The sequence below is a fragment of the Pleurodeles waltl genome, chromosome 7 (genome assembly GCF_031143425.1).
Source record: "Pleurodeles waltl isolate 20211129_DDA chromosome 7, aPleWal1.hap1.20221129, whole genome shotgun sequence".
Classification (NCBI taxonomy): Eukaryota; Metazoa; Chordata; class Amphibia; order Caudata; family Salamandridae; genus Pleurodeles; species Pleurodeles waltl.
The window spans coordinates 154,293,946-154,310,520 of record NC_090446.1 but is presented as its reverse complement, the minus strand read 5'-3'; the positions used below and the strand labels follow the sequence as shown (position 1 = coordinate 154,310,520).

General features: G+C 46.6%; 1 protein-coding gene across 2 annotated transcripts in view; it reads right to left on the bottom strand.

The window, feature by feature from the left end:
• Positions 1 to 16,575, bottom strand: part of LOC138303899 (piezo-type mechanosensitive ion channel component 2-like) — a 733,706-nt gene that overhangs the window by 596,335 nt on the left and 120,796 nt on the right. The window lies entirely within an intron of this gene.

Sequence of the window (16,575 nt, the reverse complement as noted above, 5' to 3'; positions counted from 1 at the left end):
AGTGCGGACCCTGGGGGTCTACAACCGGCGGAGCGGTGGGAGGACCTGCGGCGCTGGGCGAGGAAGGTCTGTGAGGCCCAGCTGCGGAAGTCTTCCCAACGAGGAAGGGGTGCCCGTCGGGCACTGACCCCCCTTATGCGACGTATTCTGGCGGTGGCATACCCGGACCTGGATGGGCACTTAAAGGCTACACAGCAGTCACAAGGGGGTGAGTACAAATACCATACTTTGGCTCCTTGATGGATGTGTGTGTGTGCGGTCATATGTATGCTGTCTAGTGGCAGGGACTCTGACTGATGTCCATCTACATAATGGCCCCCATGGGGATTAGGGTTGTAAGGGTCAAGTCTGCAGTACGTCAGGTCCTTCAGTGCTGTGGAGAATGGCTGTAGAGCAGGGTTTTGGCCCCTAGTCAGGGGCATAGCCATGTGTAAAGCGGTGGGTGCTGCCTGGTGGAATATTTTCAGGGTGGGTGTATGTGTGAACCAGTTATGTACCTCCATTCAGCTATTTACAAGTATCTCTCCTGTTTTGTCTCCCCATCCCTGTTCTCTTGTGTTGTCTGTGTACATCAGCATCATCTGGCAAGGGAGCTGAGGCACCGGCAAGTGGGGATGCAGCGACCCACGGTTCCTCAGAGGCAGAGTCGTCCAACTCCAAGGGGACCAGTGGGTTGGAGGGCGAGGGGAGTACCACAGGGGAGGCAACTAGTATTGGAGGTAGTGACTCTGATACCTCCTCTGATGGGAGCTCCCTGGCGGTGGCGGACCCTAATGGGCCCACCCCATCTGTGTCATCTTCCACCACCCCCATACCATCACCGCCCTCCAATTTTCTCCCTACCGAGCTGCCCGTGCCGGCTCACCCAGAAGGGTGGGCGTCTCCTTCGCCACAGGCACCTCCTCCCCTGCCCCAGTCAGCCCTGCTGTCCTCAAGGAGGAGGCTATTAACCTCCTGAGAACCATCTCTGTAGGGCAGACAACCATTGTCAATGCCATCCAGGGGCTAGCATAAGAGGTGCAGCAGACCAGTGCCTATCTGGATGGCATTCACGGTGCCGTGTCTGGCCTACAGAGATCTTTTCAGGCTTTGGCCTCCTCTTTGACGGCAGTCAGTGTCCCTCATCATTCCATCCCCCCTCCAACCACCTCTACCCCTTCCAGCACCCCACTCCCTTCACCCATCCAAAGCACACATTCTGACAGTCAGGCACACACCTCAACACACAAGAAGCACACTTCAAAACACAAGCACCACACCTCCCACCACAGACATACACACAGCCAACAGACACATGCACACACACCAACATCCACTTCCCCCAGTGTGTCCACCTCTTCCGCCTCCCTGTCTGTCCCCTCGTCATGCCCACCCACAGGCACTGCACCCTCATTCAATGTTGCTGAGCCTATTCTTGCAGTCACCACAATATCAAACATCCATTCATGCACCCCAGACACCACACCTGCACTCACCACAACCTTAGTTGACACATGCAGCACACTCACCAGACTTGCAGACACCCAGACAACATACATTTACACTAGCAGCCTGTCTTGTCCCACTGTGTCCACCACCCCTCCTCCCAAGACACTCAAACGCACTAAAAACCTATCCATCACACATCCACCACACCTCAGCATACTGTCCAGTCACCTGCACCCACGTCACGCACACCTACACCTCTTTCAACCACTCCCTCTACCTCCACTCCCACGCCTTCCTCCAGGTCCACTCCAACTGCCCCTAAGAAACTTTTCCTATCCCGTGTAGACCTATTTGAACCCACTGGCCCACCCCGTCTTGTCCATAAACGTGCACACCTCCTTGACCTGCCCACTACTCCCATGTCACAGCCCGCCCTGTCCGCCCTTCCCATTCCCGTACTACCTCCACTGTGAGAAAGAGACCCTGTGCTGGCCCAGGAACATCTGCCGCACCCCAGGCCAAGTCTGCTTCCACCAGCTGCAAGCACAAAACCCAAGCCCCCTCCACCTTCCAAACGTAAATCTAAGCTCCCCCCTCCCAGTCGTAAGTCCCCACCCCCACCACCACCTGCCCCTGTTCCCTGAGGTGCCTGGATGCCCCATTGTTACCCCTATGAGATGGAGTACCATTGCACTTGTGGGAGTCAAGTTGGGGCCAATGTGGCCCATCGGACTACTTACTCTGGACTGGCCATTGGCCTTATGTTGCACTTATAATGCTCACTGAGCTGAATAAAAGTTAATGTGTGGCCTGTGTTGTTTATGGCACTCTCTGGATCCGTGGTTTAACGTTTCATTGTTTGGGGGTGTTGAGCACATGTGTGTACTTTGGGCAGGTTGGATTTGCCTTGTGTCGGGTAAGTACCCTATTGCTGTGGGGTGTATGGCTTGTGCTGCTGTGAAGAGTTGTGGGTGAGTGGAGTGGGTGGGTATGTAACTGTGCCCTTTCTTCCCTTTTTTAGTAGGTTGCGGACTTACCGTTGTCGTCTTCGTCGGCGGTCTCGGTCGTTGAGGTATATGGCAAGGAGCAGGGATCGCATGATCTGCAACTCTCTATCCATGTCTGCTTCTGTGTGTTGTGTGAGCCTCCGCTGAGTGTTTGCTTATATTTGATTCGTTTCCACCTGGCTTTGCTAGGGCTTGGTTCCTGCCCCGGAACTGATGGCGGTCTAGTGCTTCATTATTTGATAGGCGGGTGGGGCCTTTCGTCGGCCTGTGGCCAGGCACTGCCGCCGTTGTCGGCACTCCTCTGCTGGTGGTGAGTGGTTTTCAGGATGCCTGTGTTTAAGGAGGTTCATTATTTGGTGGTTCGGACCGCACGTCTGTTGGCGGTTGTTACCGCCACCGCAGGCGGTGTGGTGTTTACCGCCGTGTTCATAATGAGGGCCTAAATGCCAGCTGATAGCTGTGAAGCTGAACAATCCATCAGTCACAAATGCCAGTCTGAGTTGTGACAGCATCATGGCTGGCTGGTGGTCATCATGAAGTCAGCTGATCCCATGTGACCTGGAAATGAGTCCTGACTACAGTACTTAATATAAATGCAGAACCAGTGAAAGGAATGGGCTGCTGACCTGTAATATATGATGCGCCACTAAAGAAATGAGGAAACTGGGTGAGGAGGATGTTTTTTGCTTTTTCAGGCTACGTTGTGGTGACATACTGCTGGGAAACTTATTCCTGCGTGAAGGATAACATAAAATTGGAAACAATGTGCCCCATATTTTCTAAATACCTAGGTTAAAGCTGACAAAAGAGGTGAGAAATACACCATACTAAAAAAAAAAGGCCATAATGGAATACACACACAGAAAGTATGAAAAACAGACATCCATATGTCAGCAGGCCTCTTCACAGAGTTAGAGGAGAATGAGAGAAGGCTATTTACTAGTGGGGGGCAGCAAGAAAAATGCAGCTGGAGCTCTGGATCCCCGCTTCTATTGGCGATGTAATTGAAATGATAAGTGGCCCACACCAGGACTGCCCCAACACGGCTCCAATTCATGAAATAGCTGAAGATTCACCTCCTTAAAACAAGCATTGGCAAAGTCAGTAGGTATTGCCTTTGGGTTCTTTTGGCTTTGCCAATGGTTCTTGCAATACTGTAAAGTACCCGTAAAGCTGCACCATCGTTAAAAAAATAATTTTTAAAAAGCCTATAATGTGACCTGCTTCGTCATTTTGTAGCTGCGTGCACCAAGCATGCATGCATCTACAAAATGACACAAGCCTATCCGAGTTGAAGCAGTGACCAAAAAGAAATAAAACAGTAGTGCAGGTGGGGAGAAGCAACACGGAGGCAAGGGTGGGTGAGTGGAATCACAGGGGCTTGGGGAAGCTACTAGAAGAGGAGCGGGGGAAGAAACATGTAGGGCACGTGTAGGGGGTAAGAACACGGAGGGCACGAGTAGCAGGAAGGAACACCAAGGGTGTAGGTGGAGGAAGGAACATAGAAAGGCGTAATGTAGGGGAAACAAATGGAGAAGACAGAGCAACATAGAGCAGGGTGGAAAATCACATGGGTGGGTTATGCACACAAGGGCATGTAAGAAAGTGGATTATTATGTATTGTGGGGGCTAGGCCCCACCATGTAATACTCTCACAGTACACTAGAGATGGTCTTTGGATTAACGCTAGTAAACCTTAGCTCGGTCCTGGTAGTGTGGCAAAGAGCTGTCAGGCTTTACTTAGAGGAACATGTGTTAGGCATTACACAGTACAAACATGGACGATAAATAATTGACACGATTTGAAAGAAAAGCAAAGGCTATCTGCAAAAAGCCCAGTTTTATTGCTGGGCATCCCAGATGAGAGTGTGGGAGACGCACACGGGCAGTGAAAGAGCAACACGAGTGAGCATGGTAGGGGGAGAACATGAGGAAGACTCGTGGAAAACACATGCAGTATTGTAGAGTGCTTACACCAAAAGTAAAAAGTAGTGCCTGAAAAGGGAGCAGGGGAAGGATACAAGAATGCCTCCATTTTAAAGGGAAGAAACAAACACACAAAGAGGAGGGAATATCCACATATGCCAACAAATAAGAAGCAAGTAAATGCAAATGAGTGACAGTGAAGTCATCCAATTGTAAGTAATGGCTAGGCTCTAAACCCACTGCAAGCTAACAACAGTCTCTCAATTGACAGGGCATGCGCTGTCTCGTAGGCGAGACCTAAAAATACTACATCATGCTGAAGAGTCTGATTCAACTCTCAGAATCCTGTTTCCTCCGTCCAAGCATTCGCTGTATTTTTTCCCTTTTCAGTGCTCCTCCGCCTTTCGGCTACATTCGCGCTATACAAATGACACATATGTGCATATGTTCGCTGTGCGCCATTTTTGTTCCGTAAAGATACACAGAGCTGTAATGATGCAGTTGTGCAGATGTGCAAGAAATGGATGGGGTTACTTAATTGCTGACCCTACTCCTAGCTGCCTCACGCAATATTTTGATTGTTTCCTGTTAACAACACTCAAGGCTTTCTTCTCTGAGACCTAAACATGATTAATTGAAATTGGATAGTCAAGATCACGCAGCTATAACTAAAGCGCCACCATATTTACCGAATGTGAGTATTCCTGGGTTAAACATCACACATCAGGAGAAGCTTTGTCAATAAAAAATTCAGCTTCCTGGAACTCCCTGTCAGACTTTTGCTTCTACGAACGGTGTCAGCTTAAAAGACTAAATGAATCAATGCATAAGTTTATCTTTTTAATGAAAGTAATAGCGTCTGGCTCTTGAGTGTCTGAACCACCTTGGCCAAATATTGGAAGTGTCTGTTTTGTCTACGCCCCATTACAGTCACAGTAAACATCCTGGTCAATAAACCAGCACTGTCACGGCACCCATCTGGTAGTATCAGTAGAGAGGCCAATTTCAGGATGTTCACGTCACCCAAAAAAATCACTTATATTTGCACTACTACAGCCTACAGTATTCTCCATACCACTATTTCCAGAGCACTACATTTTCGAAAACCTTAACAGAAGGGAAAACAAACATTTGCAATTCAATAGGTCTCGCATATTTAGAACAAGTTAATTGTCATCTTTTGACAACAGCGCCTACAAGCAAAAACAAAAGAGAACATGTGTGAAAACTGAGAAAAAGACAACTTGGCAAAATAAAAGAAAGCTAGATTTAAAAAATAAAACATTGCAATTTTGTTTGCCCTGCTAGGCACATTGTTACCAGTCATAAGCCTTCAGTTTGTGGGACACTGACATTAAAAAGAACAAGTAGCAACTGGATCACGTAGGGAGCAGCGGACGGGCACTAATTATGTTGAATCAATTAGCGCTTGATCCCTGCTCCACACAGAGGAATGGAAGTGATGCAAGGCGTGCCTTGACAAAATACCAGACTGTAAAGAAGAGTGCCACGTTAACGAACTAATGGTGAGCAACAGGCGGGTTCCAAGCCCTTTACTGAACACAACAAACGTTTGATATGAGACACACGTGCTAGCGCATGCACTCGCAGTCAGAACTCTAAAAAGAAACCAAAAATCAGGGTGCAGTTTAGTCGAAACATGCATGCTTAAGAAAAGCTAACTTGAGTGTGTGTCCCAGCTGTGCAACAACACTCAGGTTTAATTTGACTAATTAGGCTATCCCACAATTTTACATAACCCACATGTAGAAAAACCTTTACCCTACCCCTCTCACCTTAAAACACTTGTATGCATTAGTAGACACACAGGGGGTTATTCTAACTTTGGAGGAGGTGTTAATCCGTCTCAAAAGTGACGGAAAAATGACGGATTTACCACCAGCCGTATTACGAGTCCATTATATCCTATGGAACTCGTAATACGGCTGGTGGTATATCCGTCACTTTACCGTCACTTTTGGGACGGATTAACACTCCTCCAAAGTTAGAATAACCCCCACAGTCTCCTGGCATAATCATTGAAACAACGTAATTCTAGTCTGCATGGCTGGCTAAGCGTCTGCCAGGTCAACTCAACTGATACTCACACCCCACCCTCCATCGTGTACACATTCAAAACAGCATCTATCGCAATCAATCACACAACAAGACTCCAAGCCACCTAACAGGCTAATCGTCTGTGAATTCAGCTCCACTTTAATATCTAATAATACTCACACCTCACTCCCACCGACCACACTCTAGACACAATACCTGGATCCCTCACGCACTCATCGTCATGACCAGTTAGATAGTTGGCAGAGTGGGACACGTTAACCAACCTAAAGCAATTACGGTGAATCAACCACATCCAGATTCACAGTGAATGGAAACAAAGCTGCATAACGGGAAAATATATCTCGAAAGTTCACAACCGCCCGAAGTCGAGCAACCAAGCAACCTGCAAACGTACCCCACAACAAAATTAAACAACATTCGGCACACACATCCATTCACATCATGCTTTGTGTGGTCCATTAGAGGGTCCCATATAATTCATCATTGAACATTGCCTTGCCTCCTACCTTCCAATATGATTTTCCCCTAAAGGAGTCAGAAATAGGAGTAAACATGATTCTAACAGACATGTTTGGCTCCAGTCGACCAAGAATCCTAGAAGCATGAAGGGCGGCCGGAATCTGGAAACACGCCAAGACCACAGAAATGGTGGTGGGAATGTGCTTTCCACATCTGTGCTTTACACATTCACTTACCATAAAATTGCATACAGAGTGTGATATAAGACTCCAACTGGAGAGAGTTCCATTTATAATTATTTTAAGAGATATAAATAAATAGCTGTCAATTTACGAATTGTTTGTCCCTAGTCCGATTTTTTTTCCTCCAATGTGGGAAGCAGCAGTATGTGAGGACATTCTTCAGTCTCTTCAAAAGGTTGTGGTGTTCAGCCCCTTTAACACCAGGAGATCATGAATTATTCAATAATCCTTTCTCTCTTTCATTCCCGTGCACCACCTTACACTTAGACTTATATGCAAAATTCTTATTTTATTCTTTTGTCTCACTCACATTGTAACACTGTTATAGACGACTCCTATGCGCGGAAAGTGCTGTGTAATGGCAATTATCTAATCAGTTGTGGGACAAGTCTTAGACATAGGTTCAGTTTTGGTACAGTGGACTAGGTTTTCTCAGATTTCAGCTGCGAAGAGCTTTGTGTTAACTCACTCATTTGAGAAAGGTATCTCGTTCCATGACCTTCCTCCCAACCCATGTCCCACACTCTACCTAAACACCAACTAGATTTGTATGTAGTTCCTATTGCAACACAAAAAAAACTTTCTCCGCATTTAAGGACTGTGATCCTACCTTCCAGGTCCAGATGGGGACGCTAGCTCAGGAATCTTTTATCACCATCCCTTGTTTTGCCTCTTTATACTCTATGGAATACTTCACCTGTCTAGAAGCTGGGATTTTTACAGTGCTGTTGGAAGTGTGGGACTTCTGTGGTCTCCAACATGGGTACACCTTCCCTCTTTATAGCAATATGTCCTTTGTGGGCCAAAGAAAGATCACAACCCTTACCTTAACCATCATGTGTTGGTACCGAATTATGAATGGAATAAGTGCAATGCTCTAAGACATTGGTTCCCAACCTGTGGTCTGGGGACCCTGGGGGGCCGTAAAGCCTCCTCAAGGGGTCTGTGACTGCTTAGACAATTAAAAATTATTGACAGATTAGGCCCTCAACTTTCAGTAATGACTCAGTAGGGGGTCCCCATTTTCCAATAATGATTCAGTGGTGGTCCCCAAGTTCCAGTAATTATAAAGTGGGGGTCCACAGAAGTCAAAAGGTTGGAAACTACTGCTCTAAGATGCGGGTGGCAGGACACCTATGGAAGACCCCTTGATAGGACCTGCACCAGAGGACCCCAGATATACTCAAATCCCCTTCTCGAGTCTGTCAATTTGTCTGCCAACCACTCCATGGAGAGGAACTGCCACAATCTAGTATGCCACAGTGCTATGGGTGGGGTGTCAGGTTTCCTCCAATATGAAGCCAAAGTCATCTTGGTAGCACAGAGAGCCACCCACATAATGGAGCTGTCTCCCATTGTTTGGTGTTTCAGGGCTGGGTCCTGCATACCTAGTAGGACGAGTGTTGGGGTGTGAGGGATAGGGTAGCCCATCATGTCCTTGATTTGTGACAAGATTTCTTCCTAGTAGGGTCGGATATTTGGGCAGTCCCACCATATATGCTGAAAGTCCCCCAGGAGACCATGGCCTCTCCAGCATCTATCAGAAGTATGGGAAAGATTTGTAAAAGTTTTTCTGGGTACAGGTACCAGTTGTAGAGAAATTTATAATGTGCTACTCTCACCCCCATGGAGCGGTTGTATTTAGAGATGTCACGAAAGAGAACATTCCACTGCTTCTCCTCCAGAGTTGATTCCGGGACCTGTTCGCAAAACATGATATGGGGGGATGTAGATGCGGTGTGCAGATATCAGCAGTTTATACAGAGTGGTGATGCCACTCCTCGCCACCCCGCCAGTCGTACAAATTGTTAGATTCGGAGCAGTTCCCTAGTGGCAGCCAAACGTATATGAGGCTGAGTTACCCAGTGATTTAATTGCATGTAATGGAAGAGTTCAGATAGAGGCACTTGAAAGTCTCTGCAGCAGTTCTCAGATGTTAGGATGTTGTCCCCGTGGTATAGGTCTGAAATATGCAGACACCCTCCTTCCCGCCACTTGTCAAATGATCCTGGTGTCAAGGCCAGGTGGAACGCCGCGCTATAGTGAATAGGAGTGTATGGGGAGGGGAAGTTCGTCACTCCATAGGTTTTCGTCACTGTGTCCCAAACTTTGAGTGTGGTGGCTGTGGGCGTGCTGAGGTAGGCATTCATTGGCCAGTCATTACTAGGGTTCCAGGGCATATCCCATATGGTCCGTCCCACCACGGCAGGGTTCATATGGAGCCATAATTTGTCTGATGCCCGCAGGGACAACTCGGCAATGATGCGAAGCTGGGTCGCTTTATAGAAGAGTGGAAGGTCCGGGAGAGCCAAGCCTCCTGTTGCCTTTGGTCGTGTGAGCAGTTTATTTGATAGTCTGGACGTACTTTCCTGCCATATGAACCGCATAATCATTGTACGGGCGTCCGTAAAGAAGTCCCTGGGGAAATCAATGGGTAGGCCGTAGAATAGATATAGTATCCAGGTAATATCGGGGGAAGCACTGTCATCTTGATGACGTCAATATGTCCCAACCATGAGAGGAAGAGGGGGGACCATTGCTTAAAGTTCTTCTGCAGGCTTTTGAGAATGGGGGGAAGTTTGCTTTGTATAAAGCAGTGATTTTAGGGCCAATTTTTATGACTAGATAGGTGAATATTTCTTAGCCTTTAGGAATTGATTTTCAGTGGCTATCTCTCTCATATCGGTTGGTGGTATCATCACATTAAGCATAGAGGACTTCCCCTTGTTGACCTTGAAACCCGCTACTCATTCGTATACCGCAAGTTCATTTTGGATTGCAGGCAGGGTCGTTCGGGGATAAGTAACAAAAAGAAGGAAGTCATCTGCAAATAGTGAGATCTTGTGCTGCTCATGGCCGAATTGAATACTATGAATCTCCGGCTGTGCTTGACGCAAACTCGGAGCAAAGTTTCAAAATACAATTGGATTTTGGAAGTTTGCCCTGCTTTTGCATAAAAAATTGATGCAAATGCGGTGCTAAAAAGTATAAATATGGGCCTAAGAGTGAATAACCAGGGGCAGAGGGGGAATTCCTGCCTTGTTCCCCTTGTCAGGTAAAAAAATGCTGAGGCCAACCCATTCACCATAATTCGTGAGTTGGGGCAAGTATAGGTGCTCATTATCATAGCTATGAATTTGTCACTAAATCCAAATCGCCGTAAGGTGGCCACCAAGAAAGCCCACTCTATTCGGTCAAACGCCTTTTCAGCACCTAGTGCCAATAGCATAGCAGGTACCTTTTTCTTAGTTGCCTTTCCTATCAGGTAGATCACTCTGCGTAGGTTATCATACGTTTGACAACCTTTAATAAATCCTGACTGGTCAGGATGTATCAGGTCGGGCATTACATCCTCTAGTCGTTTAGCCAAAATTTTAGAGAACAGTTTTGTGTCGAGATTTAGGAGGGCAATAGGCTGGTAGGAAGCACACGACTAAGGATCCTTTCAAGTCTTAGAAATAAGTGGGATTAGAGATTCGCCCATGGTGGGGGACATAACGTGTCCCATCCTGACCTGGTTGAACAGCTCTGTGAGATGTGGGGTCAGCTCTACACGAAATGTTCTGTAGAATTGGGTGTTAAACCCATCTGGACCCAGTGATTTATTTAAAGGGTGGGAATCAATGGCTGTCTGTACCTCCTTCAATGTAAAGGGAGCTATTAGGATGTCATTGGTTTCTTGGGATATCTGTGGGAGGGTCCCATGTTGTAGGTAAGCGCATTGTGTGGGGGCTTCAGGTTGTTCTGACATGTATAGAGTGGTGTAAACTTCTCGGAAGGCTTGGGCTTTTTCCTCCTCTGCAAGATGCTCACCAGTCTCGTCCGGTATTTGGGCTACATAGTGTCTTGTCTTTTTGGTGCGTAATTGTCGTGCTAGCATCGGACCTATCTTGTTCCCCTCTTCATAGGAAGTTTTGTTAAGGCGTAGCAGTGAGATGTCTGCTCTGTTTGTGTATATGGATTGCAATTTGCCTTTTAATGAGATCACCTGTGAGAGCCAAGTAGGGGAATGTTTGTGTGCCTGTTCTGCTACCATCAATTTGTTTTCCAATTCTTGTCATTCTTTAGCCTTTGGTTGGTGTAGGGAGGTAGCTAATGAGATGCATTTACCCTGTATGACTGTGGTGAGGTGTGATGTGTCGGTCGGGATATTATGCTGAAAGTAGTCCCTGATGGCTTTCCGTATTTCGTCTTGAAATATTGGGTCTCGGGTTAAGGTGTTAGGGAAATACCATCTACTGAATCTAGAACATGTTGTGGGCCAATCAACTCCAATCCCCAGCGGGCATGATCAGAGATAATGATTGTTCAGAGCGATTGTTGTAGGGGTTGGCTAAGGAATATATGATTGATTTTCGAATATGATCTATGTGAGTGAGAGAAGAATGTGTAGTCTTGTACCGTGGGGTGAAGTGTTCGCCACGCATCGAAAAGATCTAGCCTATTAATGGCTGCCTTGACAAATTTTGCAAAGATGTTCGTTTGGGTTCTGTGGGTGTGGGTTGTGTCCTGGTAGCTGTCCCATATCAGGTTGAAATCACCCAGAAGGAGGATATCTCCTTCTGTGTAGCCCTACAACATAGACAGAAAGGCAAAGAGGCATTGAGTTTGTCCATTATTGGGTGCATACACAGTGGCTACCATACACACTTTCCCTCTGATACTACCTTTGGTTACTAAATATCTGCCCTCTTTGTCCTGTGTCGTACTCTGCAACTGAAAGTGAGTGGAATTATGGAACATCAAAGCCACCCGCACTGTTTCGTGGGTGCTGAGGCCGTGCACACATGTGTATAGTGTTTGTGATGCAGACGGTATCCTTCCCCACTTCTGTGATGGGTTTCCTGTAGGGCTATTATTTCAAAATGATGATCCCCAAAACATTTCCAGAGTTGTGACCTTTTGTTGGGGGAGTTCATTCTTTTAAAGTTCCACAATAGGAATTGAAGCATCCCGTTTTCTAAGAGTTTATGCTAACGTTTGCATTGCCCGTCGTAATGAGTACCCGATGGTCCACTTCTTTCCTTCCTTGCCTGTATCCCATCAGCCCGTCCATACCCTCTCATGCCAGCTCTAAACATAGAATGATAAAAAAACATCAAAACAACATTGTAGCTGTTAACGAGTGGACATGTTGTTGCTTCGTGTCTACCCATCGTAAGGTCGTTGGGCTGGGGAGTGAATGCTCAGCCACCCTTGTCCCTCGCAGAGACTGCCTATTGAAACCTTATAATTGACATCTGTTTACTTATTTTCTTCTTCTGGCTCGTGAAGCCTGGCAGTAGCTGAAGCCTGAGAAGCCTCCCAGGCCTCTTTCAAAAACGATCCTTGGGTCTCCAACTTCATGTCGGAGTAGATCTACGGAATTCAGGTGTCTCACACTGTTCCTTCCCACTTTTCATACTGGTTGCGGGCCTTTGTTCTTGTGGCTCCTTTACCCCTTTCTCTGTTGCTTCCAAGAGTCTGTGGAGGTGGCTGTCTCCTCCCTCCTTTGTGGTCCATCCGAGTGACTTTCAGTCTCTTTAGTACTCTTCTCCTGCATGTCCAGGAGGGCTGAAGATTCCTCAGTGTCTGTAAGGTGGTGTGGTTTGTTATTGAGATCAAAGGCAATGCCAAAGTGGTATGTCCATCTGTAGCTGATATATCTAGCCCTCAAAGCTTCTGTGTTTAGTAGGAATTGCCGTCAGCGGGCTAACGTCGCTGGCGCCACATCCCGCTACCTTCTTCCAGCCCCTTTATTTGGATGCTGTCTCAACGTGAACGGTTTTCTAAATCTTCACGTTTAAGGGGAGTTAGATGCAGTTGTGTCTTAAATTGGGTGATATCACTTTCTATAGGAGCTATTTGTTGTTCCATCTCTTGGACCTTCGTCTCAAGGTCCAGGGTGCGGCTCCCCACTGAGTCCACATCGGATTGAAGACAGGTCAGGCAGGAGTTAATGTCCAGTTTGAATTATTCAAGCGTGGACTTGAAATCTGCTGTCAGTTCTTTGTGTAGTTCTGATATGAAGTCACAGAGAAATGTCAGGAGGTCTTCCTTTGTCAGCGCCATGTTTTCTGCTTGCTTGGGTCCTTCCAACCTGTGCTTGGCAGGCCCAAAGTAGTTAGAGACCCTGTTGGATTGTGGCTTCCTTTGGACAGAAATGCTGCTCCCAAAGCAGTAACCCCCCCTACCGCCAGCTTTGGTAGGGGCCGCCAAGCTGTTTCCCCTATTTGCTTCTTTGTGTCATGCCGGGTTGGCCCGGTGCGCCATGCTGTGTAATCGTTTGTCGGTCCTCAGTGTTCGTAGGGTGCCCGTTCCGGTCGCGCTCTTTGCCGCTCTATCACTGTCTTGTGATATTTGACACCTATATAGCGTGAAGGTTATGTTGTGTTTCCGTCAGCCACTCCACTCACGTTTTGCTTCACCCTTCGTATCATTTGGTGGGTGCCATTTTAGGGTCTGGCAATCGGGGCTGCAGGCCTCAATCCTATCTCCCAGGGTCACTGCTAAGCCATAGGGAGCGTTGCTGCTCAGGTAGGTCGGAGTTCTCCCCTCACTCCTCCCCTGTGCTCATCTGACGCAGTACTGACCACCTCTCTTTGTCTCCATACCGCGACCGCTTCAGATTCTGGGCCTGCCTCGGTACACCCCAGTCAGTGGCTTCGCAAGGCCTATCTCTTGGTGTTCTGCTCCTGTATCGGGGATCGCGGTCTCGGCAACATTTCTCCGGTGTCGTACCTTAATCAATGCTTCGGACCTCTTCAAACACGGGTGGGACCCAACTACCTGTTTCGCGTCCTCCAGCACAGGAGGGGTTGATTTTGGTGGATTTTTCTAAGTTTGCGCCTCTTGTTGCGGAGCCTTGTGTTCCTTGCACCTTCCTAGGTGCACATCAGGTGTCTGGCTCGCATCCTGACACCTCGCACGTTGTCTCTGCAAGGGGCTTGAGCGGAGCCTCAGGAGATCACACCCGTCGGCCATGTTGGTTGGTCATGCCCCCCTTATGTTTTATTAAACTAGCTATATGTTTTTCTCAAAGCCACTAGTTTTGGGAAACGTTTAAGATTTCAAGTTCCAGCGTACCGTGGATGTTAAATAAAAACAGATCACAAATACAAGCCAACTTGCAATTATGACTGATTCAACAATAAATAATTCACAAGGTATATTTAGACCCCTTAGTAAAAGGGACAATTACATTGAAAGTATATATATATATATATATATATATATATATATATATATATATATATATATATATATATACATATATATATATATATATATATATATATATATATATATATATATATATATATATACTGTGCTGAAATAGCCAAAATTATAGAAACTTTTGTCTCAGACATTTAAGGATTTAGCAGCTGTTCAGTTATCTATGTCTCGGTTTGTTTTAGCCTACACTGCAAACTATATCCCTTTCCTATTTGAGAGACTGCTACGGATGCAACTTAGAACATGCTCTTCAGAATCTAATATTTTCTTTCGTCCACGATTGTTGTTTTACATAACAACTGTGCAACTTGGATCTGAGAGACTGACAGTGTGGGTCCCGTGTTCTCGGTTTTATATGACCCAACCAACACTTCACTTTGAGACCATCAAAAGTAGGGTCGGCTTTAGGGGGGTGACTGGTGCAGGCGCACTGGGTGCTGACTTGCGGCCCGCGGGGGCAGGAGGGGGTGATGATGACCTCATGGGGGTGATGTATTTAGCAATAATTTACAATTTAAAAGCAGCTGAAGCAGAGTACCATGTGTGTTCAGCTGTCAGGCAACAATAAAAATGTCAAGATAACTGTTGTGATTAATGTTACTGACAGAGAGAGATTGGAGTTTTGTTCAATGGCAGGTTGACTGGCCATAAAGTAGTGCAGAGGGTTAATATGGACGCTGCAAAGAACAGATCTGTAATTTCTGTGGAAAGCTGAGTGGATTAGTAATGCCAGCCTTTAGAATGAGTTTTAAAACAAATTAAATGTATGTGAAAGCGGGGCTATGGCGAGATGAGGGGCATTTTTGCCGGGTAGTAGTGTGGGAATCTGAGGAGGACGTCATGGGGGGGGGACATTTCCTTGCATCATTTTTTTGGCACCCTAACGAGGGAACACCCCCTTTGCATACATTATGCCTGGGACAGGCATTATGTAGTGCAAAGTGTTACAAAGTGGCGCAATTAATGCATTGCACCACTTTGTAAATATGGCGCTGCATTATATGCCTTCTAACACCACATTAGCCTGAAAAAGTTACGCTAATGTGGCGTTGGAATGGCGCTAGCGGCTCTTAAATATGACCCAGTATTTCTTAGTGCATGTTTTATGACAAACAATAAGAAATGTCACCCTGTTCCTCACTCAACACAACCATAGCTGGAGTGCTCGTGAGCCACCCTACTGTGAGCTGTAAAAGTGACAATTAATAGCAATGTGCTCGAAGCACCACCATCCAGTGTTCTGGGCGGGGCACTGTGAGGTGCCCGCTCACTCTTCTTTACTGTCTCACCACACAGCCTTATGTGATGTTAATGTTACTTGATGATTCCCTCCAACTGGTCACAGGGGACAAAACGACACTGAATGGCCGGGCGGTTGCTGTGGCTGTACAAATGGAATGCAGGCTGCTGCCGCCACAGTTTTCTCTGCTTTTTTGGTCAACTAATGCAATTTTGTGGTCACTATAAAAATGTTTTTGCGCTTTTTATAGTAATTGGGAAATTACACAAAATGTAGGGTCTGGCTAGTATGACACTCTTTCTAAAGAACTGTCCTGCACACTGTTCAAGAATTAGAAGCAGACTGTCTATCCGGGTAAATGTTCCATCCATCGGTGCTATGCAGTAGCAGGTACTCTGCCACAGCTGCCACAACGAGAGGGAGCAGATACCTGCAGGCGAGAGTGGCCAGGCAGATTTTTACACCATGCTTCTTACCCCGATGGAGCCTAAAATCTTCACTCCTCGCTCCTGCATCAGCTGGCACTCCACGGATAGGTAAGGCACGAACTTGCACACTAAAGCCATGCACACCACGCCTCACATCCAAGAGAGAGTGGAATGGGCCGGTGCAGCCTTGCACCCTCTTGGGGGCAGGTCCATGCTGACCCTCCTGTTTGGAACAAACTTCCCCAATTGAATCTTTTATGGAGAATTTATTTTATTTATAAAATATCATTTTTTGAGAATTACGTAATGTAAACCAAACATCGAATGAGGCTTCTCAGCAAAGTCATACAGCAATGCCTGTAAACTCCTCATTCCAAATCGCCTCAGTATTTACTTACAGAGGAATAACGTGGACAGCGTTAAATATGTCTTCTATGACTATGCCTGAGTTTAGGACGCGGAGCCCAATGAAGGATGTCCCAGGGTGCACCTTTTTGGTCGGCACAATTGCACACCAAACCTTGATCTACTAAAGCTAGTGTTGTGTTTCT